This window comes from Oryctolagus cuniculus, chromosome X (assembly GCF_051225735.1).
Source record: "Oryctolagus cuniculus isolate XC-2025 breed Fujian yellow rabbit chromosome X, ASM5122573v1, whole genome shotgun sequence".
Taxonomy (NCBI): domain Eukaryota; kingdom Metazoa; phylum Chordata; class Mammalia; order Lagomorpha; family Leporidae; genus Oryctolagus; species Oryctolagus cuniculus.
The window spans coordinates 43,650,527-43,677,629 of NC_142888.1; the positions used below are offsets into that span (position 1 = coordinate 43,650,527).

General features: G+C 44.3%; 1 protein-coding gene across 4 annotated transcripts in view; it reads right to left on the minus strand.

The window, feature by feature from the left end:
- ARHGEF9 (Cdc42 guanine nucleotide exchange factor 9) overlaps positions 1–21,430 on the minus strand; it is a 407,314-nt gene extending 385,884 nt beyond the window's left edge. Inside the window, exon 1 of one of the 4 annotated variants that reach the window (XM_008272701.5) lies at positions 20,736–21,430. The gene's annotated coding sequence lies outside the window, so the exon portion shown is untranslated. The remainder of the gene's footprint in view (positions 1–20,735) is intronic. The other 3 variants (XM_070067439.2, XM_051827736.3, XM_008272702.5) reach the window with 3 other exon arrangements.
- Positions 21,431–27,103: the final 5,673 nt, after the last annotated feature.

Genomic DNA, 27,103 nt, shown 5'->3' on the forward strand with positions numbered 1-27,103 from the left:
TTTGACCTTTTTAAAGCATCTACTTTAGGTCAGCTATAAATCTGAAGTTGAGCAGGAAAAAGGCACTAGCTTCAGGCCTTATGTAGATTTAGGGACCCAGGTCCCCGTAACTGTCCCTTAACTGTTCACTCATGCCTGAAATCTCTCTGAGGACACAAACCCTTTCATTCACAGGCTAGCAAAGCTGCTGGAGGCCTTCGAATTCCACTCCCTAGCATGGACTTTACAGTTAAGAGTAAGACCCAGAGACAGAAAGGATCTTGCTCAAGGTCACACAGCAGTCAATTGGTAGAGGCAAGACTCAAATCCAGACCCAACTTCTCTTCAGGTCAGAAGTCATCTCTGGGCCACTTCTTCTACATTAGAGATCAATTTCACATTACAAAGAAGACAAGGGATTATTCTTTCTTCCATAGAGTTTTGAGAACTTTTTCCATGCCTACTGTCTTCTCTGATCACAATTTGACTTCCAGTTTTCTGAGAAACTTGATATTCCTTCCCCTTCCTCCATTTGATAGAGGCCATGGTAAAAACCAAGCTATAAAACATTTTCTATGTTAATCTGCTACAACATTAGCTGCCTGAAGTTGGGAGTTAGGCTCCAGGGTCAGGGTGTCTTTCAATGCATTCACTCTCTTCTTCCAGGCCAGTGTCAAAGATGGCCTGACAGCTGGGGAACAGAGTGTATTCTCTGGCTGTACCAGAGTTACATTTTTCATAGGATCTCGCAGAGAATTTCCATGGCTCAGAACCAACTGTATGCCTGCAACCAGGTGACAGTACAACAGTAGAAGGACATTCAGAACCAGAGAGACCATCTCAGAGCTAGGAAAAAATAATAACAATGACTATGACTTACTGAGTCTCTCCTAGATGGCAGGTAATTTCCTGTACATTGCCTTATTTAATTCTCATATCAACCCTGCAAAATTGGTACTTCTGGTACCCAAACTTTTCCAGATGAGGAAACTGAGGCTCAGGGTATGTAACCTAGTAAGCTGATAAATGCAGAGCTGAAATTTTAACTGGGGTTCTTTCTGAGCTCAGACTGGGGTTTGTTTTTGGTTTCCTTTTGACACATGGAGATAGATGGAGGATACTTTGGATATTCCAGCAAAGCAGAGATAAAACATTGTGGGGGCTCTAATCATTAGCTCCTGGGATGGGATATAGTATTTCAAAGAAGGGGCAAGCTGCAGAGAGAGGTGGGCCTTATCTGGCCTTTGGAGAATGTGTGAGGAGGAGAGGGGATAACATTCCAGGCAGGGCTTGGGGGACTTACATTATTGTGGCTGAAGTCTGAACAAATGGTCATCCTCCTTTTTCCATTCCCACCTGGGGCACTTACTTCCTTTCTCTCTTCACACTTCCTTCCCCACCTTCCTTCCTATCCTGTGACTGAACAAAGATGCCATCAGAACTTGGAGATGCTTCTCTGAGGTTTTGATATCCTATCCCTTTGTGAAGTGATCCATTTATTTTTTGGTTTGGATTTTCCACAGCCCACAGATCATTAATTAGATGACTGTGATCCAGAGGATGTGTCATCACCTTCCCAGTACTGCTGCTGCATAACAAAAAATCTTGGGTATCCCAGTCTCTGCTCTAAGCCTCTGGAAATCTGCATCACAGGAACTGCCATTGATAAAAATGGGAAACTACCATCTATAGAAGCAATAATCCTAGGCTTCTTCCAGGAAAAGAGAAAAAGCAACAGTCCCTGTGCTGGATGGCAAATGAGCAGTTTTCAAATTTGAGTGGGCATCAAAACTCCCCAGGGAGTTGATATACGTGTACATTTCTGGGCCTCAACTCCAAGATTCTGACTCAGGGGCTTGGGCATGAAACCCAGGAATTTCCTTGTAAAATACATTTCCTAAGGGACTATGATGCAGGTTATCCCCAAATTCCACTTTTTCTTTGCTTTTCACTGCAAGTATTCTCATATATATGATAAAATCATAACACTCACATATCCATCACCTAGATTAAAAAATTATTAACATTCTACTATTCTATTTTTAAAATGTTTTAGATTACATATATAATGAAGTTTCACCTTAAATGTTCAAATATGTAAATAGTAAGAAAAATAATACAAGTGCTCTTCAAAAATTCATGGAAAATGCATAATATGAAAAAAATTTGGGGCTAAAATTAACTTATCTTTTAATTCCACTTTCCATGAACTTTTTGAACTATCTTCCTATAATGAAATGAAGTCACTTATTTTAAAATAAGGACTTCCCCTATATAGCCACAGTCCCATTATCATCACTAACAGATTTAGCAACAATACCATAATATCCAGATTGCACCACTAGGAAGTGCTGTTCTAGTCTTTGTCCCTCGGTTTTGGGATTCAGGCCTTTTCTCTGCCATCACAAGCAACAACAGAAGAGGGAGATGTGACTCTGTTTCCAAAAGGTTATGAGTTATCATACTTTCTAATTATCTCTCCTCTGCAGCCCCATTGCCACAGCCCTACTTTAGACTTAGAACCTCACTTACCTAGATGACTGCAATAATCTCTTATTGGTTTCCCTGCTTCCAGATTTCTCCCCATCCAACTCAGTTTGCACACAGCTGCCTTCTGAATCACATACAATTCCTCATTTAGCATCCATGGCTTTCCCCCATCTGCCTCCAGCTTACTGGTCTAACTTCATCTTCCTTTTCTCTCTTACTCAGGCTCAATCTACCCACTCTGGAGTGTCGCCTTCCTCATGAAGCCTTCCTTGATTAAGCTCTCCATCCTTTTAATTCACCAAAGCTCTGGGCCCATAGCCTTTTTCCCCATAGTATTTTTTAAAAGATTTATTTATTTGAAAGTCAGAGAAGAAGGGGGCCGACGCCATGGCTCACTTGGTTAATCCTCCGCCTGCGGTGCCAGCATCCCATATGGGTGCCGGGTTCTAGTCCCAGTTGCTCCTCTTCCAGTCCAGCTCTCTGCTGTGGCCCGGGAGGGCAGTGGGGGGTTGGCGCAAGTGTTTGGGCTCCTGCACCCGCATGGGAGACCAGGAAGAAGTAACTGGCTCCTGGCTTCAGATCAGCACAGCGCCAGCCGTGGCGGCCATTTGGGGAGTGAACCAACGGAAGGAAGACCTTTCTCTCTCTCTCTCTCTCTCACTGTTTATAACTCTACCTGTCAAATACAAAATTATATAAAAAAAGAAAGTCAGAGAAGAATAGGCAGAGAGGAAGAGAGTGAGAGATTTTCCATGCGCTGGTTCACTGCCCAGTTGGCTGCAATGGCTGGAGCTATGCCGATCCGAAGCCAGGAGTCAAGAGCTTCTTCCAGGTCTCCCATGCAAGTGCAGGGGCCCAAGGACTTGGGGCACCTTCTGCTACTTTCCCAGGCCATAGCAGAGAGCTGGATTGGAAGTGGAGCATCCAGGTCTCAAACCAGCACACATAGGAGATGGCTGGCACTTCAAGCAACAGCTCTATCCATTATGTCACCGTGCCAGCCTTTCCCCCATAGCATTTTTTTTATAGGCAGAGTGGACAGTGAGAGAGAGAGGGAGAGAGAGAGAGAGAGAAAGGTCTTCCTTTGCCGTTGGTTCACCCTCCAATGGCTGCCACGGCCAGCGCGCTGCGGCCTGCGCACCATGCTGATCCGAAGGCAGGAGCCAGGTACTTATCCTGGTCTCCCATGGGGTGCAGGGCCAAAGGACTTGGGCCATCCTCCACTGTACTCCCGGGCCACAGCAGGGAGCTAGCCTGGAAGAGGGCAACCAGGACAGAATCCGGTGCCCCGACCGGGACTACAACCCGGTGTGCCAGCACCACTAGGCGGAGGATTAGCCTATTGAGCCGAAGCGCCGGCCTCCATAGCATTTTATTAGTTACTTCCACACTTGTTTTATTTCTACACTTTCCAGACTAGGGCACAAGGGCTTTGCCTCATTTACCTTTACTCCTCCAACTTGTGAGGGCTAGCCCAACAGCATGCTTCCAGAAGCCAACTACAAAATTTCTCCAACTTGCAGGAACAAAGATAGTCTGGGCTAGTGGAACATCTAGATCAAGCTATAAATGGACCACTTCACATAGGGACAGGGTGCCAAAATTTCAAGGAAGCATCTCTAAGTTCTGATGGCATCTTTGTTCAGTCAGTGGGGAAGGAAGTGCAAGGAGAGAAAGGAAGTAAGTGCCCCAGGAGGGAATGGGAAAAGGAGGATGACCATTTGTTCAGACTTCAGCCACAATAATGCAAATCCCCCAAACCCTGCCTGGAATGTTATCCCCTCTCCTCCTCACACATTCTCCAAAGGCCAGATAAGGCCCACCTCTCTCTGCAGCTTCCCCTCTCTGAGATGCTGTAGTCCTGGGTATTGGGATCACTCAGATTAGAATTATTGTTTACTGTTTTGGAGTGTAGCAAAGAAGCCGTAGATATGAAGACTTCAGTTCTTGTCAATCTGACCTCTGCCACAATCCCTCTCCATCCCTCCATAGCTTCTTTTTCTCCTATAGCATAGCCTAGTCCTAGGCTACACATATTTAGGCCTCAATGTTGACTGAAAGTCACTCCCAGTGTTCCACACTCTGGTCCTATCCTCACACAATACTGTCTCCCAAATCAACTCCATCCCTGACCTGACCCATTTCTAGGTAAGAGAAGAAGGCTTGCAGCTTATTCCCAGAGTAATTTGGATTTCAGGCCTCTGTCATGGGAGCAGAGTAGATTCAGGCTGTACAGTACCTTCTCCAACACAGGCCCTCCAGAATGGTCAAACTCATCTGAGTTTGTTGATTGTTTATATATTGCTGTGAGGAGTAAATGAGTACACACACACACACACACATATCAATAAGAACAGTATCTGGCATAAATTACATGCTGTATGACTATTATTGGTTTTAAATATACTATCTTGATAAATAAAATTTTAGGAAATTTTTAAAAGACAGTAGTAGAAAAATACCTTTCTATAATTCTAAACTGAGATATATCATGAGCCCAGGCTAAAACTATTCATCCAGCCATTGGCTCAGCCAAGATGGACCTGACACCTGCAGTTCTAGCTATAGGCAATGGAAGATTAGTGGATAAAATGCTGGTTCATTCATTTCCAAGAGGAAAGATCAAAGTTCACCAAAATTCTCCATTTCTTTTTCAGACTTCCTAAGCCTAGGAAGGCAAACGATCCCAGAGCCTTGAAGAGGAGGGTATAATGAGATTATGAAAAAAATGAAAACCCAGAGGAAAACCATTATGTTTCACACACAAAGAATACTGTGCCTCCATAGCGAACAATGAATAATCAGGCTGATGTTGGCTGGAACCAATAGACAGTTGATCAATGTCCTGAGGAACAAATGAAGATGGAGGGAACAGGAGAAGGCTATATTCTGGATGCTAGCTCCCATATGTCACACTGTAGAAGAGGAGGTGTCTTATGAATTTACTTATATATGAGGACCTCTTAGCCTTTGTATTAGCTAGACGCAGAAGACTTCCTGAACCACTGCAGTCCCTGGGCCTTCAGCCAGAACCCCAGCTGACACATCAACTTATAATAGCCTAGGGTCAGCTCTAATGGCAACACCTGGCACCAAGCACTTAACCTGGGGACTGCTTGCCACTCAGACATATCTTCTTTTATATAGCCTACTCTTAATCCACTCTCTTAACTCAGTATCTGCCGATTTTGACAGATATAGCTCTTTTGAAATATTTATTGACTTACTTGAAAGGCAGAATTGGGGGGAGGAGAATTTTCTGGTTCACTTCACAAATGGCACAACAGCCAGGTCTGGTCCAAGCTAGTCAGGAGCCAAGAACTCCATCTTGGTCTCCCACATGAAGAACAGGGGCTCAAGTATTTGGGCCATTTTTTGCTGCCTTCCCAGGCACTTTAGCAGGAATTTGGATCAGAAATAGATTAGCTGAGACTCAAACTGGCACTCTTAAATGGAATTCCAGCATCACAAGCAGTGGCATAATCCACTGTGCCAACAACACCAGCTTCTCAGATCATAATTCTGTAAGTAAGGATGATAGGAATGCGAGGAACTTTAGAAATCACTTAGTCCCATCTTCAAGACATAGATGGGGAAACTATAGACCAGGAAAGTCAGAAACTTAAACAAGGAAACAAGAACAGAATAGCCCTCATAAGAACCCAACACTCTTAACTCCTGATCCAGTCCTCTTTTCACTTCTTTTGCACTGACAGGATTAATAATAGCTAACATTTACTGTAGGGTAGGCCCTACAGTACTGTTAGGTCCTGTTCTAAGTGCTTTAGTACATTATTTCATTTAATCCTCATAAGAAATCAAGGTAGCTACTATTGTCCTGGTTTACAGATGAATGACCCTAAGGCATAGAGAAAGATCTGCTCTGTTTATTTCCTATCTGTGAAGTGAGAATGGAGATCTGAAGCCACAAAGGTCCATTGATGAGGTCCAAGCATTGATGTTGAAGGGGTATAACTTTCCCCGAGACAACTCTGGGGGTGAGGTGAGGACATAAATCAGTCAAGCACATTGTAGTGTGAATCAGTCCCAGGACTTTCCCTAAAATCTGGTTGAGATAAGACAAATAAAAAGAGGGAATTATAATTGGGTGAAGGGCAGAAGGTAAGGAAAAAGAGGAAAGTCAGGGAATTGTAGATCTTGGGAGTTGAGATCAGGAGAATGGAACAAATAAAGTCAAAACCTAGGAGACCTATATATGGGCACTATCTCCCACACTCACCAATCCCCAGAACCTATTTCCATGAACCTGATTCTCAGGACACTAATGAGGCCTATTGCCATACAAACCAGTAAAATAAGAAAAGATGCCTGTCCATCAGGACTAGGAAGTAGGGGGAGCAACAACCACGTCACAGGGCCTGATGCTTCCCCATCGGTCCTTTGCCTACTTTTACAAGTTGAAACAGCTGCCAGACACCTGTTTTCCACACATGGAGAACAATACAAGTACAGCCTCACTTCCTCTCTAGGATTCTGTCAGAAGCCAGGCAGATGAACAGGGAACCTCTAAAACATTAGCTCCTGTGCTGCTCCAGAAAATCTTTCATTGTGTAGCGGCGTGTCAGGCTACTGCCTGTAACACTGGCATCTCAAATGAGAGCTGGTTCAACTCTTCACTGCTTCACTTCTGATCCAGCTCCCTGTAATGCACCTGGGAAGCAGCAGAAGATGGCCCAAAGTACTCAGGCCACTGCAATCATGTGGGAGACCAGATAGAGTTCCAGAATCCTGGCTTTAGTCTGGCCCAGCCTCAGTCATTGCCGCCATTTGTGGAGTGAACCTGTGAATAGAAGATATTCTCTCTCTCTCTCTCTCTCTCTCTCTCCTCACTTTCACTCTTCAATAAGTGAACCAGCAGATGCAGTATCAATATCTCTGTTCCCTTCTCTCTTACTCTCTCTGCCTTTTAAATAAATAAATATTGAAAATAAAAGAAAATCTTCCATTCCCTCTGTTCTGGGTGGCCAGCTCGCCTCTTAAGCCTCTATTGGAGCTGTCCACACCCCACCTCAAGCCTCAATTCCTTTGCTCTTCCTCATTCTGTACCACAGAAGTAAAAATGGGAAGAACAGGAAGTCAAATGATCTTGGCCGCTGAGATGGAAGTTATTGCCTCATGATCTGACCTTGACAATAATCATGGTCCAGGTTCTGTAGCTTATGTCATCTTGTCCTCTAGCACAACTTCTCATTACCAAAGCCAGGAAGAAGGAAAGACAGGCTCCACCAGCTCTACTACATTAGCTTCAAGGTCCTCATCCTGATGGTCTAAGCTTCCCTATCCATCTTCATCTTCAGACAGCCTTGTTTGTCCTTGACCCTGATGACCTATGAAAGCACCAAGATAACAACAAGCAGAATGCAGGGGGAGAGGGTGGTCAGGGACAAATGGAACACATGGTTTATTGTTGGAGGGGGCCAACTTTCAGACAACCAGAGACATTCTGGAGTAATGGTGATCTGATCACTGTCTCTGAAGAGCTGTTATGAATAATTTCCCTCTCATTTCCCTCTCATTCAGGGGCAGCTCTGAAAGCTCAAAGATAAAGAGCAATTTAAGAACTTCATAATTCTCTCGCTTTGTGAACACCTACGTCACCCTCTGATTTCCATCCATTCCTCTTTACCCAATCATTCTCCTTTTCCCTTTCTTTACTCTGTCTCTCTCTCCTCCCTTAACTGACCATTATGTGAGCTGAAGAATAAGTGGGGAGAATTTCAATTTATTGAGTACATTTCCCCCTCTCTGTTCTTTTAAAACAGAAAAATTTCTAAAATGAACTAAACTGTGTTGTTTTGTTTGCATGTGGTCATCAATAAGGTTTTCTGGATCTCAGTTACATTTTCCTTAAGTGTGATCTTCAATTAGGTTTTCTGGGACTTAGTTGCCCTAATAAATGAATGAGAACATGGAGTGTTAAGATAAGTTAGAAGGATGCTTTGAATGCTAGACTAAGATTTTGGATTTAGGTTTTAAGCAAGGATGGGAACCATCTGCTGATAGGTCCAAAACGTCAAAAGTGACTTCAGATGACTCCTCCCCTTCAAAACCCAGAAAATCATGGCCCTAGAAGACTTCCATAAGGGACTGAGGAAATTAAGGCTTTGATTTTATTCTTTCCTTCATCCATTAGTCTTTGCCCCCATAGTCTTTAACTATGCTCAGAAACAGAAGTTAGGCTGTGACATTATCAATGACCTCGGTATCTAAGAACAAGCTCCAAAATTAACAGCCAATCCTTGGAGGCAGGCCATAGGTTCTCACTGAAAATTGGGAGGGCACATGTACTCATAAAGAAATGTGACTGGAGGCCTAAAACTTGAAGAATAGGAAAGAAAAGCCATGTTTTATGCTTTTCCCCTGCCTTCACCTAGAAAACAGTGATTATGATACAGCTACCTGAAGAGACAGAGTCATGGAATATGAGAGCTAGAAGGACTCTTGGAGATTATTTAGCTTCATCTAGATATCTCTTGGGTCCCAGAACAAAAGATGATCTCAGGGTCCAAGAAGTCCCACCATACTGGGCTTTCCTGAAAGACGTCTTTGTTCAAAAATCACAGATCTAAGGGCCGGTGCTCTGGTGTATTAGCTTCGGCTGCTGCCTGTGGTGCTGGCATCCCATATAGGCACCAGTTCAAGTCCTGACTGCTCCACTTCTTATCCAGCTCCCTGTTAATATGCCTGGAAAAGCAGCAGATGATGGCCCAAGTGCTTTGGCCCCTGCACCCACATGGGAGACCCAGAAGAAGCTCCTGGCTCCTGGCTTTGGATCAGCTCAGCTCTGGCCTTTGCTGCCATTTGGGGAGTGAACCAGTGGGTAGAAAAACTCTCTGTCTCTCTTTCTCTCTATCTGCAACTCTGCCTCTCAAATTAATTAATTAAGTAATTAAATAAATAAAAATAGAAAATCACAGATCTAATGTTATAGATGATAAATAAAGGCCCAGAGAGAGTAAGCTAGTTACCCAAAGCCATGAATGAAGCCCAAACAAGGCTGAGACTGAAACTTAGATCTCCTGACTTATTTACCCCACAAAACATTATTATAATCAGAAATACTTCATGCTTGTATAGTACTTCAGTGCTTTTTTACAGACTATGCAATTTACTCCTTCCTGTGTCAATATCAGTATTCTTTTCCTATTATTTGGCTAATGAGAACCAGAGCTCAGAGTGGGGAAGTAGCTTTTCAAGGTCACAAAATAAGGTGGCTTCACCCACATTAAACTCTGAATAACTTGGGCATACCAGCAGTATCCAAACCACAATAGCACTGTGGATCTCACCCTTTGCCTCCCTCAGTAACTTATGCTCCTCACACATTACCTATCACAGAGAAAGAAACTTTGTCAGCATTAAACACACCCCAGGTTGCTCCACCCTTCCCCCACCTCCATGCACTCCATCCTGAAGTCTTCCGGATAAACCAGGGATCCCAAGGCAGATAGGGAAATTCCATTCTTTTGGTGTGTAGCTTCATGCTTACTTTCAGGTTAAATTAATTCATTTGTTTATTTTCTGATCCCCTAACACTCAAGTTCCTTAGAGGACTAGAAAACAGAAAAACATAATAAACATAAGCTAGTAATAAAGTAGAGAATGATAGCTTAAATAGCTCTTAAGAGTAACCCACTGAGCAAGAGATGGTGACAGAGATTGAGACAGACACACACCACACACAGAGAGGGTGGGGAGAGAGAGAAGTTTCAGAGGAGCATACACTTCCTCTGAAGTGTACTTTTGTTGGAGAGAACCCTAGGACAGCTGTGTAGAGAAGGAGGCATTTAATCTAATGCTTAGGGATAAACAAAAATTGGCCATGTGATGCTGGAGGAGGAAAGAATACTTTAGGAAGACGGAGGTAAAATGTGCTTTTCATATGAAGAAATGCAAGTTCCTACATTTTACCCGCATTCAAGAGTATAAATTAAAGTAGAAGGAGTAGGACTACAAAGGCAGATTGACGTCAGATAGAGTTAGAATTCAGACTGGAAGAGTATGGACTGTATTCCTCAAGCAATATAGGGCTCTTGAAAGCCTTTTTGAGCACAGGGATTGGCAACATCAGATTTGTTTTTAAAAAATCACTCTGGTCATTGTCCAGATGAGTAATAATGAAAGTCCGAGGAAGGAGACACAAGGGGCTAGCAAAGGAGCAATTTTCAGATGTTTCAATCAGCAATAATATTGCTGGGGGGAAAATGATCGCATGAGTTCTGTATTATCAGCCTTGTATAGATATATTGCAAAATTTAAACCACAGGCAAAACCAAGCAATGTACACACAAAGAGGCAAAGAATATGAAGAGGCAATTTACAGAAAAAGAAATATAAACCTCCAAAAAGCATATTTTCATATGTCCAATCTCTACAGAATTAAGGAAAACGCAAATGAATCAAAATACCATATTTCATTCATAATACATGCAAAAATTAAAACAAGATTTGATGATAGATGTGTACGTGATAAAACAAATCAAGTTAAATGTTAAGGTTAGACTCTAGATAGTATATATACTGGACTGCATTATACAGTTCCTTCACGTTTTCTGAGTGTTTGAAAATGTCCATAATAAAATGTTGGAGAGGAGGGTAGAATTTTAAAGCATAATCCCTTTGGTATGATTCCATTTCCAAGGATCTGCCCTACAGAAATGCATGTTCATGTGCTCATAAATAACAGCCAAGGAGGGACACTGCAGCACTGTGTGCTACAGGAAAGAACTGGAAACCACATAAATGTCAATCAAGACGGACAGTTTAAATGCATTATGTTATATGAGGGTATTTGAAAAAGTGCATGGACTGGGCAGGTGCTGTGGCACAGAAGGTTAAGCCTCTGACTGTACAGCTGGCATCCCACGTGGGCACCAGTTCAAGTCCTGGCTGCTCCACTTCTATTCCAGCTCCCTACTAATGTACCTGGAAAAGGAGCAAAAGATGACCCAAGTCCTTGGGCCCCTGCAACCCTGTGGGAGACCCAGAAGAAGCCTCTGGCTTCTGGTTTTGGCCTGGCCTACGCTCAGCTGTTGCAGTCACTTGGGGAGTGAGCCAATGGATAAAAGATCTCGCTCGCTCGCTCGCTCAAATAAAAAAATAAATTTTTGAAAAAAGAAAAAGTTCATGGAGAAAATGGAATTAAAAGATAAGTTGGGGAGCTGGTGTTGAGGCGTTGCAGTTTAAGCAGCTTCTTGCAATGCCGGCATCCCATATCAGAGAGCTTCTTCCAGTCCCAGCTGCTTTGCTTATTTTTTTTAAAATTTTTATTTTTTTTAATTTGAAAGGCAGAGTTAGAGAAAGAGAGGGAAAGATAGATCTTCCATTCACTAGTTCACTCCTGAAATGCCCACAACAGCCAGGGCTGAGTCAGGCTGAAGCCAGGAGCCAGGAACTTCATATGGGTCTCCCAAGTGAATACAGGGGCCCGGTGATTTGGGCTATCTTCCACTGCTTTCAAAGGCACATTAGTACCTATTATAATGCTGGCTCTGGCTGCTCTGCTTCTAATCCAACTCTCTGCTAATGTGCCTGGGAGAGCAGTGGAAGATGGTTCAAGATGGAGTTTCGGACTCCAGCCCCACCTACCTATCGTGTCCATTTGAGGAGTCAACCAGCGAATGGAAGGGCGCTCTCTCTCTCTGTCACTCTACCTTTCAAATAAGTAAAATAAATCTTTTTTTAAGAGACAAGTTGAAAAAAACACTACTAAAATGTGTATGTATCCATAAAAGACCCAGAATAACCACAGGTATCTTGAACAAAAAGAATAAAACCGGAGGCATTTCACTACCTGACTTTAAAATTTATTACAAAGCTTCAGTAACGAAAGCAGCAGGGCACTGCCATAAAAACAGATCCATACACCAATAGAACAAAATAGAGACCTTTAACGCAAACACTTGTGTTACGGATACAGCAAGATTTGTCTCCCCAAAACTCATGCAGTTATTTAAACTGTAATGTCTTAATGTTAATGGTTGACTGATTAAGGGTGGAAACTTCACCTAATGATGGTGTAGGTGGGGCCTGTGGGAGGTCTGTGGGTCATTGGGGGTGTGCCCTTGGAGGATGGTCTGCAGGAAAGGTTGGAGTATTTTTTTTGACAGGCAGAGTGGACAGTGAGAGAGAAAAAGAGACAGAGAGAAAGGTCTTCCTTTGCCATTGGTTCACCCTCCAATGGCCACAGAGGCCGGCGCGCTGTGGCTGGTGCACCGCGCTGATCCGATGGCAGGAGCCAGGTACTTATCCTGGTCTCCCATGGAGTGCAGGGCCCAAGTACTTGGGCCATCCTCCACTGCACTCCCTGGCCACAGCAGAGAGCTGGCCTGGAAGAGGGGCAACCGGGACAGAATCCAGCGCCCCGACCGGGACTAGAACCTGGTGTGCCGGCGCCGCAAGGCGGAAGATTAGCCTAGTGAGCTGCGGCGCCGGCCTGGAGTATTTTTTTTAAGATTTATTTATTTTACTTGAAAGTCAGAGTTACACAGAGAGAGGAGAGGCAAGAAGCAAGAGGCGAGAGGCAGAGAGAGAGAGAGAGAGATCTTCCATCCGATGGTTCACTTCCCAGCTGGCCACAATGGCCAGAGCTGCGCTGATCTGAAGCCAGGAGCCAGGAGCTTCCTCCGGGACTCCCACGCGGGTGCAGGGGCCCAATGGCTTGGGCCATCTTCTACTGCTTTCCCAGGCCACAGCAGAGAGCTGGACAGGAAGTGGAACAGCCGGGTCTTGAACCTGTGCCAATATGGGATGCCAGTGCTTCAGGCCAGGGCATTAACCCACTGCGCCACAGCGCCAGCCCCTGGAGTATTTCTTGAACTGAAGTTTGGCCTAGATTTTTTCTCTCCTTCCTGGCTCACAATGTGATTGCTGCCACAGAATCCACAACAACCAGCCTCCACCAGATGCTGGGCTATGGGGTATCCCAATCCTGTAGCCTCAAATTGTAAGATGAATTAAACCTATTCTCCAAAAGGCTCTTCTCAAGTCTTTTAGTTAATGTAATGAAAGCAGACTAATATACCAAGCATCCACAGTCAACTGCTCTGGCAATGGTGCTAAGAACGTGCACTGGAAAAAGGATAGTCTCTTCAATAAATGGTGCTGGGAAAATTGGATATCCATAGGCAAAAGAATGAAACTAGACCCCTATCTCTCACCATGTACATATATCAGCTCAAAATGTATTAAAGACCTAAATGTGAGACCTGAAACTTTGAGACTATGAGGTGAAAACACTTCAGGGAAAGAATGTGCAAGGATTCTCTGTATCTGACCCTCAAAAGTATACGAAATAAAAGCAAAAATAGACAAATGGGATTTTAATCACTATAGAGATTTTGCATAGCAAAGGAAGTAATAAATACAGAGAAGAGATAACCCAGAAAACAGGAAAAATATGCAACAAGGGGTTAATATCCAAACTATCCAAGGAACTTAAACAATTCAATAGCCAAAAAAAGAACACAGTTTAAAAATGAGTAGATCTAAACAGACATTTCTCAATGGAAGACATGCAAATGGCCAACATGTACATGAAGAAATGTTCAAAAACACTAGTTATCAGGGAAATACAAATCAAAACCACAATGAAATACCAACTCACTCCAGTAAGATTAGCTTTTATCAAAAAGCAAAAAAGACAACAAATGTTGACAAGGATGTGGAGAAAAGGGAATCCTTGCACAATGCTGATGGCAACGTAAATTAGTACAGCTATTCTGGAAAACAGTATGGCGGTTCCCCAAAAAACTAAAGATAAAACTACCACATAATCTAACAATCCCACTGTTAGAAATATGTCTCATGAAAATGAAATCCTTCTGTCAAAGAGAAATCTGTGCTCCCTTGTGTTTTGTAGCACTATTCACAATAGCCATGAAATGGAAGCAACCTAAGTTTCCATCCACTAATGAATGAATGGTTCATATCCATGATGGAATATTACTCAGCTATAAAAAAGGATGAAATCTTGCCATTTTAAACAGCATGAGTGGAACCTGAAGTCATTGTGTTAAGTGAAATAAGCCAAGCACAGAAAAGACAAATATCACATGATCTCTTACATATGGGGAGCCTAAAAATAGGGGACATCACAGAAGTTAAAAAATATAATGATGGTTGCCAGAAGATGGGAAAGGAAGAGGGGAAAGACGGATGAGGAAAGGTTGATTTACGGGTACTAGGTTATAGCTAGATAGGAGTATGAAGTTCTGGGTTCTGTTGCACAGTAGAGTGAAGATAGGTAATTTTAATTTACTGTGTATTTCTCAAAAAAGCTAAAAGGATTTGTGGATGTTTTCACTATAAAGAAGTGGTAAATGCTTGAAGGAATAAATATATTTACTGTGATTGGACATTATATAATGTATATAAATAACAATAACATATGCCTCCCCAGGCAACCACAGTTCATAGTTTTCTGCATGTTCTCATTTTTTATTTGTGTGTCCAAAAATGTGTAGGTACATATATATATATAATATTTTTGTGTTTATATTTAAATGGATCAAACTTCACATTTGATTCTGAAATTTGCATTTTATTCTACAATGTATTATTTTTAAAATAATTTAATTATATTATTTGCTTAATAAACGTATTAATTAAAATATCCCATAAATATGTACAATTTATGTTTGTTAAAAATTTTAAATAAAAAAGAAAAGCTAATTAGATCTTTTAAAATAAAAGATAAGTTTACTTTGATGCAAAAAATTCAAAATCCATGTATAATTTTTCATAATATGTATTTCCCTAATATGCATTTCCCATAAACTTTTTGAAGATTCCCTCATACTTGTACTTTGAAATATTATGTAGTTGCTTTAAAAAATGAGGTAGGGCGACAGGTGTTTGGTGAGTAAAGATATCCCTTGGGACACCCACAGCCCATATCAAAATGCTTGAGTTCAAGTCCCAGTTCTGCTTCTGACTGCAGTTTCCTGCTAATGTACACCCTAAGCGACAGCAGGTAATGGTTACAGTACTTGGGTCCTTGCCACCAACCTGGGAGATCCGAATGCAGCAGATTTCTATACTGGCATGAAGAAATTTCCAAAATATATTGTGGAATTAAAAAAAAAATGCAAGTTTCAGAATCAAATGTAAAGTGTGACCCATTTAAATCTAAAACCAAAAATATTAGATTTATATGTACCTATACATTTTTGGACACACAAATAAAAAACTAGAAGAATATACAGAAAACTATGAACTGTGGTTGCCTGGGGAGGGAATTTTCTCTTTCTTATTCTGTGTACTTTTGTAGAGTTTGGATTGTTTACCATATGATTGTGCATTACTTTTCCCTAACATATTATTATCTATTTATCATTCATTTACCTGCTCTTTATAAGCAAGTAAAGCTGCCCTCTGCAGTGCCAGCATCTCATATGGGCACCAGTTCGAGTCCTGGCTGCTCCACTTCTGACCAAGTTCTCTGCTATGGCCTGGGAAAGCAGTGGAAGACGGCTCAAGTCCTTGGGCCCCTGTAACAGCATGGGAGACCTGGAAGAAGCTCCTGGCTCCTGGCTTCGGATCACCCCAGCTTCAGCCATTGCAGTCATTTGGGGAGTAAACCAGTAGATAGAATACATCTCTCTCTCTGCCTCTGCATCTCCATAACTCTGTCCTTCAAATAATAAATAAGTAAATCTTTAAAAAAAAAGGAAAGTAAACGGAAGTACTTTTCTTACTTAAAAAAATACATGAAAAGATGTTATCACCATTTATTCTAAAGACTTAGCTATGGGGTGTGTTGTGGCATCATAATGCCAGCATCTCATACGCACATCAGTTTGTATCTGGCTGCTCAACTAGTGATCCAGCTCCTTGCTAATGGCCTGAAAAAAGCAGTGCAAAATTACCCAGGTACTTGGGCCCATGCCACCCACGTAGAAGACCTGGCTGAAGTTCCTTGCTCTTGGCTTCTGCCTGGCCCAGTCCTGGCCACTGCAGCCATCTGGAGAGTGAACCAGCGATGGAAGATTTCTCTCCTCCTCTGTTTCTCCCCCTCTCTCTGTAACTCTGACATTCAAATAAACAAATAAACCTTTTTCTAAAAAAAAAAAAAAAAGACTTAGCAGCCAAAAACTTGATGTTGAAGTGGTATATGTTCAGTGGTAGGAAAGACAAGATGAAAATGGCTTTAGGGTTCACGTGGTAGATGCAAGGGAAATAGCCCAAAAGCTGCCCTGTTCCAGTGGAAAGACAAAAGCCCTAGTGTGCCAGGTATTCTGGGCAGAGCAAGGGTTACTGGAAATTTGAGAGAGAAGTGTTATTGGGAGACAGAAAGAAAGGGAAGGAAAACAGGGATTGGAGAAAGGAAATATCCAAAGAATTCAGTACATCAACACTTCTGATATTCCTCTACTGAGGACAGGGGCCGTAGGATGTAAGAGGGGAAATTATTTTCCAAAGGCAATAGCATCTAGCAACACAAGGTCACTATTCCAGAAACCGCAAAGCAGGGAGAACTGCACATACCACCTCTGGTCCCTTTCCCACTCTACCTATTCCAACCTCCCAATATAAAGGTGGCTTTTTTAAGCCCTTAGTTCAACATAGTTCTCAACCTTATTGTTTCAATTCTCAGCCAAGTTTCTTGGTCTAAATTTAATATATAGATTCATCCTTGGAGGATCCAAATCGAATAATAGTCTCAAAAATCTTTAGAGTTGGAAAGCACCTGAGGAGTCATCCAAACCAACCTCCACCACTACCATACTTTGATGGACAAACCAAGGCTCAGAGAGCCTAAGATACTTGATTGATAGCCCAAGTTCTTTCCATCACTGGAGTGGGATTAGCTGAACTTCTCCAAGAAAACCAGACTCTACCGCAAAAATCTAGATCCACTCTTTTGTTGTTGTTGTTGACAGGCTGAGTGGACAGTGAGAGAGAGAGAGATAGAGAGAAAGGTCTTCCTTTGCCATTGGTTCACCCTCCAATGGCCGCTGAGGCCGGCACGCTGATCCGATGGCAGGAGCCAGGTACTTATCCTGGTCTCCCATGGGGTGCAGGGCCCAAGGACTTGGGCCATCCTCCACCGCACTCCCGGGCCACAGCAGAGAGCAGGCCTGGAAGAGGGGCAACCGGGACAGAATCCAGTGCCCCGACCGGGACTAGAACCCGGTGTGCCGGCGCCGCAAGGCGGAGGATTAGCCTAGTGAGCCGCGGCGCCGACTAGATCCACTCTTGACCCCCACTGGCAATCTCAAATTCTTTGAATGGGGTTGATCATTAAGGCAAATCACATGATCCAAAAGATTTTCCCTTCCCAGCCTTTACTATACCCTCTGTCCATCAGCCACAAACAGGAGAAAAGGATGACAATCCACTGGCCACCTCTTCTACTGTCTCTCTGTAGCTAACAAGGTCAGCCACCCTGGTTCCTAGCAAAGGCCCAGGACCCAGCACAGTTCACTGGCAGCTATGTAAAGGATGGGTCACTAGAACCTATCTTGTTTATTTTCCAGTGACATTAAGAAGCACTGTCCACCATCAGCAGACAATCTGCTCATGTTTTCTAAGAGTGAGAGGCTATCATTCCTCAAATGCCTGAGCAGAATGGAAATTAGGTATGGCAATATAGGAGGCTCTCTTCATGACTAATTTGCTCACCAGCACTGTCCAACACAATACATGGCTGCTGTGGCTGCTCAAAGAACAAGTTCAGAACAACTCAGCCTGATGTTCAGAGGCCCTCTTTGCAACCTTAACCTTATTTCCACTCTTGGGTTCAGCAATCACAATATCCGTTAACCGTCCCCTGCATACTAGCACCTTCTTGCCTCCATGAAGTCATACATGTTACTCACTTGCCCAGGAAAGCCTTGCACCTCTCGTCCCCCTGCCTCTGCTCTCCAGCAATGTTGGAATGTTCTCTGCATACAGCCCTTCAATGCCCACCACAAACGTCTCTTGATGATTCTAACCCAGACCAGAAATAATCATTTAAAATCAGGAGACCTTAAAGTTGCAGGCCTCAGGAAGCAGGCTGAGCCAACACAGACAGCCATGCAGTATTAGAAGCTAGTAGCTTCCAACTTCTATTCTATACTATATTTTTACCACTCTACAAAGCTTTTTTGTACCCCTAAGACACTTTGTCTTTCTGCCTTGTAATATGGTTATTATATCCACTTTATCCACAATAGACATGGAGTCCTCTAAGATCAGGAATCTATTTTGCTCGGTCCTGTCTGCCTTCTGTCCAGTTGCTCACCATAATTCCACCACATCAACAGATGCCCCACATTTTTGCATCACAGGCCAGAGCATTTGCCTTGGCAATATCCAGAAAATAATGCAACATGCATAGGGAAATCCAAACAACATCTAAAGGGGCCCTGGGTTTTACCCTTCAAGTTCTTGGCTGTTGGGAAATACTGCAGCCACCAAAATCTTCCATTAATTGAATGGACATTAGAGTCACATTTTAGCCAATGAAAGAAAGGGTGACATTTCAATTCCCCTGCAGGGAAGTGACAGTCAATTCAAGACAGTGTGGAACTCTGATTCTACAACAACCCTAAATACAAGTGTGTAAGACACCAAAACGTAGTTTGCTTGTTTTAATTTTTATTATCACTTGTCTAAAAGGATCTTTGAGCTATCCCTGTAAAGTTCAACCCACTGGCTTCAGAGACAGGAGACTTGAGGACCTAAAGTCACAAGGCTAGTGGCTGACAGAACCTCCCAATTGCTTTGCAGTAGCTTATTTCAACACCAACAAATCAACAAATGGTTGTCACCAACCTCATCTTAACCCAGGATCAGGAAGAGCTGCAGTCTAGATGAGCACAGTGTCTCTTTTCAAAGGCAGGGGGCTTATTTTTCTGTTTCAAACATCCTGTCTTTGACTACCAGACTGCCACACACACAAACACACACACAGACACACGTCCTCTTCTTGTCAAAGCAAAGTTTCTCCAGCTGCTCACAGTGAAACAACCTGAATTTTCAAAAGCTCAGCCATGCCTCTCTGGGAGTCCAGCTGAACAATAATCCTCCAGTTAAATGTGCATTTTGGTCAACTTGGTAGTTACCCAGAGAAGCAGCTTTTGTAAGCTGCCTATATGTAACCATTTCTTGTCAAGCCTGAGTCATAAACACAGGGAGAGGGACTCACAGAATTGGTACAGTGAGGAGTCTGGACCAGAGATTCCCCAGGATCTTAGGGGCTTTTTGCTCTTAAGTAGTAGTAGTAGTAATAATAATAATAATAATAATAATCCCTGATCCCTTAATGTAGGATTCCAAATTCTCAGGGTCTGAAAAGGCCTATTAGTTACATACTACAAATCCTTACAGGAAGTCTGAGTATCCCGCATAATATAGCAACCTCTTTTCTGCTAGAGGGCTTCTAGTGACCCACACCCCACTACTCTGGGCCATTCCATTTATCACTGAACAGATGGAAGTCACAGTAAGTGTTAAGTGGGATAATTTATGCAAAGCATTCAGTAGAGCAGTTAAAAGCACTCCCCCGTCCTTATTAGAAAGCACTTTCTTATAGTAAGCGTGATTCTGCCTCCTCTAGGCTTCCACCTCGTTGAATTCCTACCCATCCTGATTCTTGTTTCTGAGGCCACACAGAACAAACATAACGCTTTGAAGATATTTGAAGAGAACACCCCTGTCTCTTTCCTTCTCTCACTCTGAGTCACTTCAAGGGCTGCCCTCCACCCAGCCATCTTCCTGCATATAGACAGCTTAAGGGTGGCCAAGCTTTTAACAAAAATCGTGACATATCACCCATGTGCCATTCGTTCTCTGCCTGGGAAGTTGGGTAAACAGAAATACACTTTCTCTGTGGCCCTGGGGGCCCATGTAGAATGCGGGGAAGGAGCCGGGCTCCACAACTCAGGGCAGTGTTGGAAGTGTCCTGCCGCTGAGGTCCGGGCCCTCAGAGAAGCCAACTTCCTCACCCCCTGCCCTCACCACCCAGTCCTCTCTTCCTCACCTCCCCACCCTATCCCCATGGGACAACTCTTAGAGAATGGGTAAGGTTTCCCCCCAGGTCCCTAAGTCCATAAACTGGCCACAGGTTGCGCCAGGCAGGCGCCTCCACTCAAGTCCCTATCCTGGAATCCCCCCCCCCCCCCATCCTAGTTGGGATCTTAGTTTGGATCCTCGAGTGGCTCCTGTCTCTGTCACTTTCCCTGAGCTGGTGCCAAAACTCGGCCATTCTCCTGGCGGCGCAGGCACGGGTTCGGCAGGAAGCCGGTAGCGGGAGTTACCTTGAAAGCAGCGAGCAGCAGCGCTCCGTCGGGCGACTGGACCGGCGAGTGGGTGGGTCCGCACCTTAGCTGCACGCGCGGGGCCACGCCGCGTCACGCGACAATCACAGCCGGCCGCAGCAGGCTGGCGGGCTACCCCGCGTCCCGCGCAGCCTGGAGCGGGACGGACCCACTGACCTGCCGCCTGCTAGGGGACCGGTGGGCAGGCGGCGCCCGGCGCGGTGGCGGCTTTGCAGGGAGTGCCACTGCGGCGGAGTCTCGCTGCCCGCTGCCTCACCGCCAGCCTAAGCCCAAGGGCCGCCGCGTGGCTTCTGTCGTCCTTCGACCCCCGCCGCGCCTCGCGGAGGCCGCGACCGCCCTCAGCAGGTTACAGGCGCGCCCGGGAGCGCCGGAGGAGGTGCACGCGGTGTCAACTAGGGGCAGAGGCGGCCTTCATTCACTGAGCCGTTCCCTGCCGCTGCCTCTAGCCAGCGACTGGCCGTCGGGGCGGCGGGTTCTTCGGGTCACAATTGGCGGAAGATGGAGCCGAAGAGGCGAACGAAGGGGGGAGGGGCCCCAACTCTGAACTTCGGGTCGGAACTCTGCGGTCGGTCGGGAGAAGACTGGCCAAAGGCCGACGCACACTGGCGGCCGCGCTGGCTCCCCAGGGCGGACGCGGGCGACCTCGCTATTCCTGGGGGTGGGCGGTTGGGGGGGGGGTGGAGGCGGGGACGCCCAAGAGAGGGTGCGCGCTATGGCGAGGGCGGGTCGATCCCGCCACGCACTAATGGCCGCCCCCCCGCTGCCTGCTCGGGTCGCGCAGCTTGCCTTGGTCAGCCAAGCTCAGACTTGTAACCCAAACATTTCATCAGCCTAATTGCTGAGCTCCTGGGAGTAAATGGCCACGAGCCGGGACGGCGAGGGAGAGGGTCTGCCCTTTTGCAGGCTTCGCTGAGAGGCCACCTGCATCCGCCACCCTCGCGCCTTGCGGAGCGCCACACCCTCGCTCGGCGCCCCGCCTTGAACCCCTGGGAGGCTGGGCAGACTTGCAGGGGGAAGGAGAGGGTGGGGTGGGAGGGCGCGACCGACTGTCGACAACCTTTTTCCTGGATCCATTCAGTTCACTCCTCGCAGTTTCCCGGTGATTGCGACACCCTCAGGAGGGCAGATTCTCCACATGTTAATCACAGTACTCATTTTTAAGCTCCCCTTTTTATTATTAGTGTTATAACAATCTGCTTCCAATCATCAAGAAAAGACAAGCAGGGATGTGGTGGGCAAGGCGACTTTAATGATCTTTCCCGCCTCTCTTGCCAGGTGTGCACTAGGTATGAGAAACTGCTTCTTCAGGCTCATGCCTCTTGACTGAGGAACCCTGCATTTGAGCCCTGCTCCTAAGTGCAAGGAAATGACTTTAGAATTTTCCAGGATGGCTTAATGGATACACTCCTGTTTTTAAATAGAGAGATTAGCCTAATCAACCTGGCAATTATGCTAATAAATCTGTATAATATGCCAGGGGAGAAAAGTCGCACAGATGACTTTAGCACTCTTTTATAAATATCGGTTTGCTATAGAGGCAGTTGCTTGAGGCAGCACTCCCCTGCTAAGACTTCCTAGAAATTCTGCCTGAAGACAAAAATGCAGCCATCTGTGACAAATGAATGGACTTGAGCAAGTTTATCCTGTAAAGTTACCACGGAGATGCCAGCTAGGTCCCAGCTTCCAGAACAGCCTGTCAGCCTCATACAGAAGTCAGACCTGATGCCTCCTTCAAGGTTGAGACCACCTTTCCCACTTCTCACTGTCTTCTCCTGCTCCTAGTATTCCTGCCAAAGTATGTAATAGCTAATGGGACACTGAGAGGACCCGACCACCTTAAAATGGGAATGGAAACCTCGAGCAGGTCACTTTACCACCTTGGAGCCTCAGTATGCCTCATACATAAAATAGCCATAATAAGATTTTCCTCATAGTATTTTGAAAAGGAATCAGTGGATTGAACTATGCCTGATTCATAATAAGAACTCTGAAAATGTCTGTTTCCCTTCCCCTCTCAAAAGGAAGGAAAGGAAGTCTCAGATGCCCTATTGTAGTCTGTGGCCCATTACCTTGCTGGAGGCAGGAGCAGATCACCAATGGTTAATCAGACTCTGAAGGAAAGGGACGGGCCTCCTGCTTTAGAAACAGACCCTTTTCGCCGGCGCCATGGCTCACTAGGCTAATCCTCCGCCTAGCGGCGCCGGCATACCGGGTTCTAGTCCCGGTCGGGGCGCCAGATTCTGTCCCGGTTGCCCCTCTTCCAGGCCAGCTCTCTGCTGTGGCCAGGGAGTGCAGTGGAGGATGGCCCAAGTCCTTGGGCCCTGCACCCCATGGGAGACCAGGAAAAGCACCTGGCTCCTGACTCCTGCCATCGGATCAGCGCGGTGCGCCGGCCGCAGCGCGCCGGCCATTGGAGGGTGAACCAATGGCAAAAGGAAGACCTTTCTCTCTGTCTCTCTCTCTCACTGTCCACTCTGCCTGTCAAAAAAAAAATTTAAAAAAAAAGAAACAGACCCTTTTACTCTTTGTACAGGGCCTGTCTTGAGCTCATAGTGGAGGCTTTCAAAAACAAAAGCCAGTTCTTACATTCTACATGGAGTGCCAGGCACATCACTGACAATATAGACAAGGATACATATTTTGATTGCTATAATTATTCCTCTTCATCATAATCACCATGATAACATTAATAATAATGTTTGCACCGAGTAACAGCCTCTGCAATGGGGAAGGAGATAATGCTAGGTGCAGAAGGAATAACTCTTTCTAAAATGAGCCTTCTATGCTTTACTCATATGGAAATGTCATCCCTATCACTTTAGTCATAGGCTCTCTCATCCAGCTGCTTGCCTCCCAAAAGGCCCTCACCATAAAGATTACTCATGTTTCAAGTTTCCTAGGGAAAGATAACCATTCAAGAAGAAAGCAAACATTCATTGGATACCTATGTTGGACAACCACCTGGATAGATCCCATGAGTAACCCAGAGACAGACAAGGCCCAGATCCTACTCTCAAGAAACCCTTGTCTATACAAAGAGATTAAAAAAAAAAAGATTTATTTATGTATTTGAAAGGTATACAGAGACAGAAGTACAGACAAAGAGAAATCTTTCATCTGGTGGTTTATCCCCCAAATGGCTATAGCAGGAGCCAGGAGCTTCATCCTGAGTCTCCCACATGGGTGCAGGGGTCCAAATACTTCTTCCAGCTTCCACTACCTTGCCAGGCACATTAACAGGGAGCTAGATCAGAAGTGGAGCAACTGGGACTCGAACCAACACCCATATGGGATGTTGGAGTCCCAGGCAGCAGGTTAACCCGCTATACTATAATGTTGGCCCCTATACAAGGAGATCTTAAAAATAAGCAAAAAATAGGTTCCCTGCCTAGAATCTTCTGCCTTGCATTGTCATTGTTGCAAAGACAATAGAACATTAGACTAACATTTAACAAGCAATTGCCACTACCCACTTTTCTTGCCAAAAGACAAGAAGTTATAGCTGTATCCCCAAGCCTTTCATTACTAATACTCAATAGGGATCCACTGAGTATAGACTTCCCCAGCTATGATAGGTAAAGTTGCTTAATATTTCTAAAGCTGTTGAACACCATAGTTTGCATACCTTTGTTTCTGAACTCCATATGGGCTAGAGAAAAATCCTAGCCATGGCCCTCATCTCTTATTGCACTAATGCCTCCTAAATCTATACCTGGATCTTACAGCTTTCCCTTGCCCTTAAAACTTACACTTTTTGTGATAAGCTGAACAATTTTTCTTCAAAGACGTCCATGTCCTAATCCCCAGGACTTGTGAATGTATTACCTTACATGGCAAAAGGAATATGCAGATATGATTACATTTGGGAATTTTAAGTGTAGAAATTATCCTGGATTTTCCAGTTGATCCCTAAATACAATCTCATGTTTCATTATAGGAAAGAGACAGAGGAAGATTCATTCTACACAAACACAGCAGAAAAGGTGATGGTGAGATGGAGCAGAGACTTTTTTTTAACAAAGCAATATTTATTTAAGTCAAAAACCTCCAGCTGCAGCAGTCAGAAGGGGGTCTCCAAGTGAGGAAGACCCCAGAAATTGGTGGAAGTTGAGTCTTGTAAACATAATTCAGGGAATAATCAATCAAATGGCAGGGGACAAAACCCATAACCTGCTAATGATAAAACAAAAAAGCCATCAGAAGGGTGGGATAGGTAATTTCTTTCTATTCTCATGATAAAACTAGAAACTCAGAAGGCTGGGATCGAAATTTTTGTCTTGCTAAATGCAGCTTCTGGGAGAAGCATGCATCTTGTTCACTCTTAAAAGGACCCTCCCTGTTCTCATCCCAACAGGGATCTGACCTAACTACCTATCAGCCAAATAACTGTCACCTCCCCCTTCCCAAAAGAATGGACCCCAACTGCTGTTAGGGATATGGGTGTGATGACTGTTCTGGCTGCTTCATGCTAAAAGGGGGTATCATTGAAGGACAGCAGTAGAGTATTACTCTGAGAGTTGATCTAAGGGTCCTTGGTAGATGCAGATTTCCTCAAAGGCATTATCAAGTACCACCTGGTGTTTGAAGGCTTCTAGTTGTTTAGTCCCATCCAGTGGCGAGGAGATCTGATGATGGTTGGAATTGAATTTTTAACTGGATCTGAGTCACGCTGGAGCTGTATCTGATATCTGAGTCATGGCACCAAGCTGTGGTAGGTAAATAGAAGAATTTACAGGCCAGATATAGATTTGAAGATGCTAACCTTAAAGATTGAGCTGATGAGGCCACAAGCTAAGGAATGTGAACTGTCATCTGAGTGGGAAGAGGGGAGAAATGGAATCTCCTCCATAGTCCCCAGAGGGAAAACCCCTTCCAATACCTTGATCCTAGCTCCATAAGGCTAATTTTGGACTTCTAACCTCCAGAACTGTAAGAGAATGAATTTGCATTGTTTTAAGTCACTAATTTTCTGGTAAGTTGTTACAGCACTCCTAGAAAATAGATACATTTTTATTGTAGTCATACATAATGTTATTCCATCTAGTTTGTCTTCTGTGTCCTTGCCACAACTCCTTACAAGATTATAAGCCTCAATGCCCAACAAAGGACCTTTATTAACATTAAATAGGCATTCAGTAAATGCCTACCTCCTGAAAAATTGAGTAAATGAACTGATGCCATTAATTAGCAAAGTGATCAGGGGGGTTATGTGGAAAGATAGTACTTAGCTCATTGTTACATGGCTGACATATCTCCATAGGGCTCTGGGTTCTGCTGGTGTATTTCACCTATACAAAGAATAATACAGGATAAAGTGTTTGGCCTAGCAGTTGTGGTGCTTCATCCCATATTGGAGTTCCTGGGTTCACGTGCAGTCTCTAATCCTAATTCCAGCTTCCTGGTAATGTAAACCTGGGAGGAAACAGGTGATGATTCAAGTACATAAATCTCTGCCACCCACATGGGAGAACTGGATTGAGTTCCCAGTTCCTGGCTTTGGTCCAGCCCAGACCTGACCCTTACAGGCATTTGGGGAGTGAGCTAGTAGATTGGAGCTTTATGTATCAAATAAATGAATGAACAAATGAATGAATGTAATTTTAAATGTATTTATTTATTTGAAAGGTGGAGTTACAGAAAGGGAGAGGCAGATGCAGAGAGAAAGAGAAGTATCCCATCCACTGGTTTATACCCCAAATAACCACAGTGGTCAGGGTTGGGCCAGACTGAAGCCAGGAGCCAGAGGCTTCATCCAGGCCTTTCATGTGGGTGCAGGGGCCCAAGCACTTGAGCCATCTTCTGCTGCCTTCCCAGGTTCATTATCAGGGGACTGGATCAGAGGTAGAGCAGCCAGGACTCAAACTGGTACCCATATGGGATGCCAGTGCTGCACTAGGCAACTTAAGCTGCTTTGCCACAGAGCCGGCCCCAGTAAATGTTTTAAACAATACTTTATGTATTTTTCAAACATTATAAGGTGTATTAATTAGGTTATATGGTAAACTGACATAAGTGCCTAAAAACTTGAGTTTTAAATCCCAGCTCTGGTGACCTTGGGTAGATTATACCCTAGCTCAGAGCCGCAGTCTTGAGATCATCTGAAAGATATTCTTCCAATACTGTTTCCCAAAAGATCTTAGTGCTACCCTACCTCTTCTGCCACTCTTCCTATCTTCTTTATTTTTATACTTTGCTGAGGGGAGCTTGAGTCAGTGATGGTGAGGGTTCAAGAAAGAAGATACAAAGAAACTCTAGAAGTGATGACACTGGGGGGTAGAAAACCAGAACATTTTAATCTTCTTGAAAGGATAGGATACATTCCCATGCACATGCAGACATGTGTATTT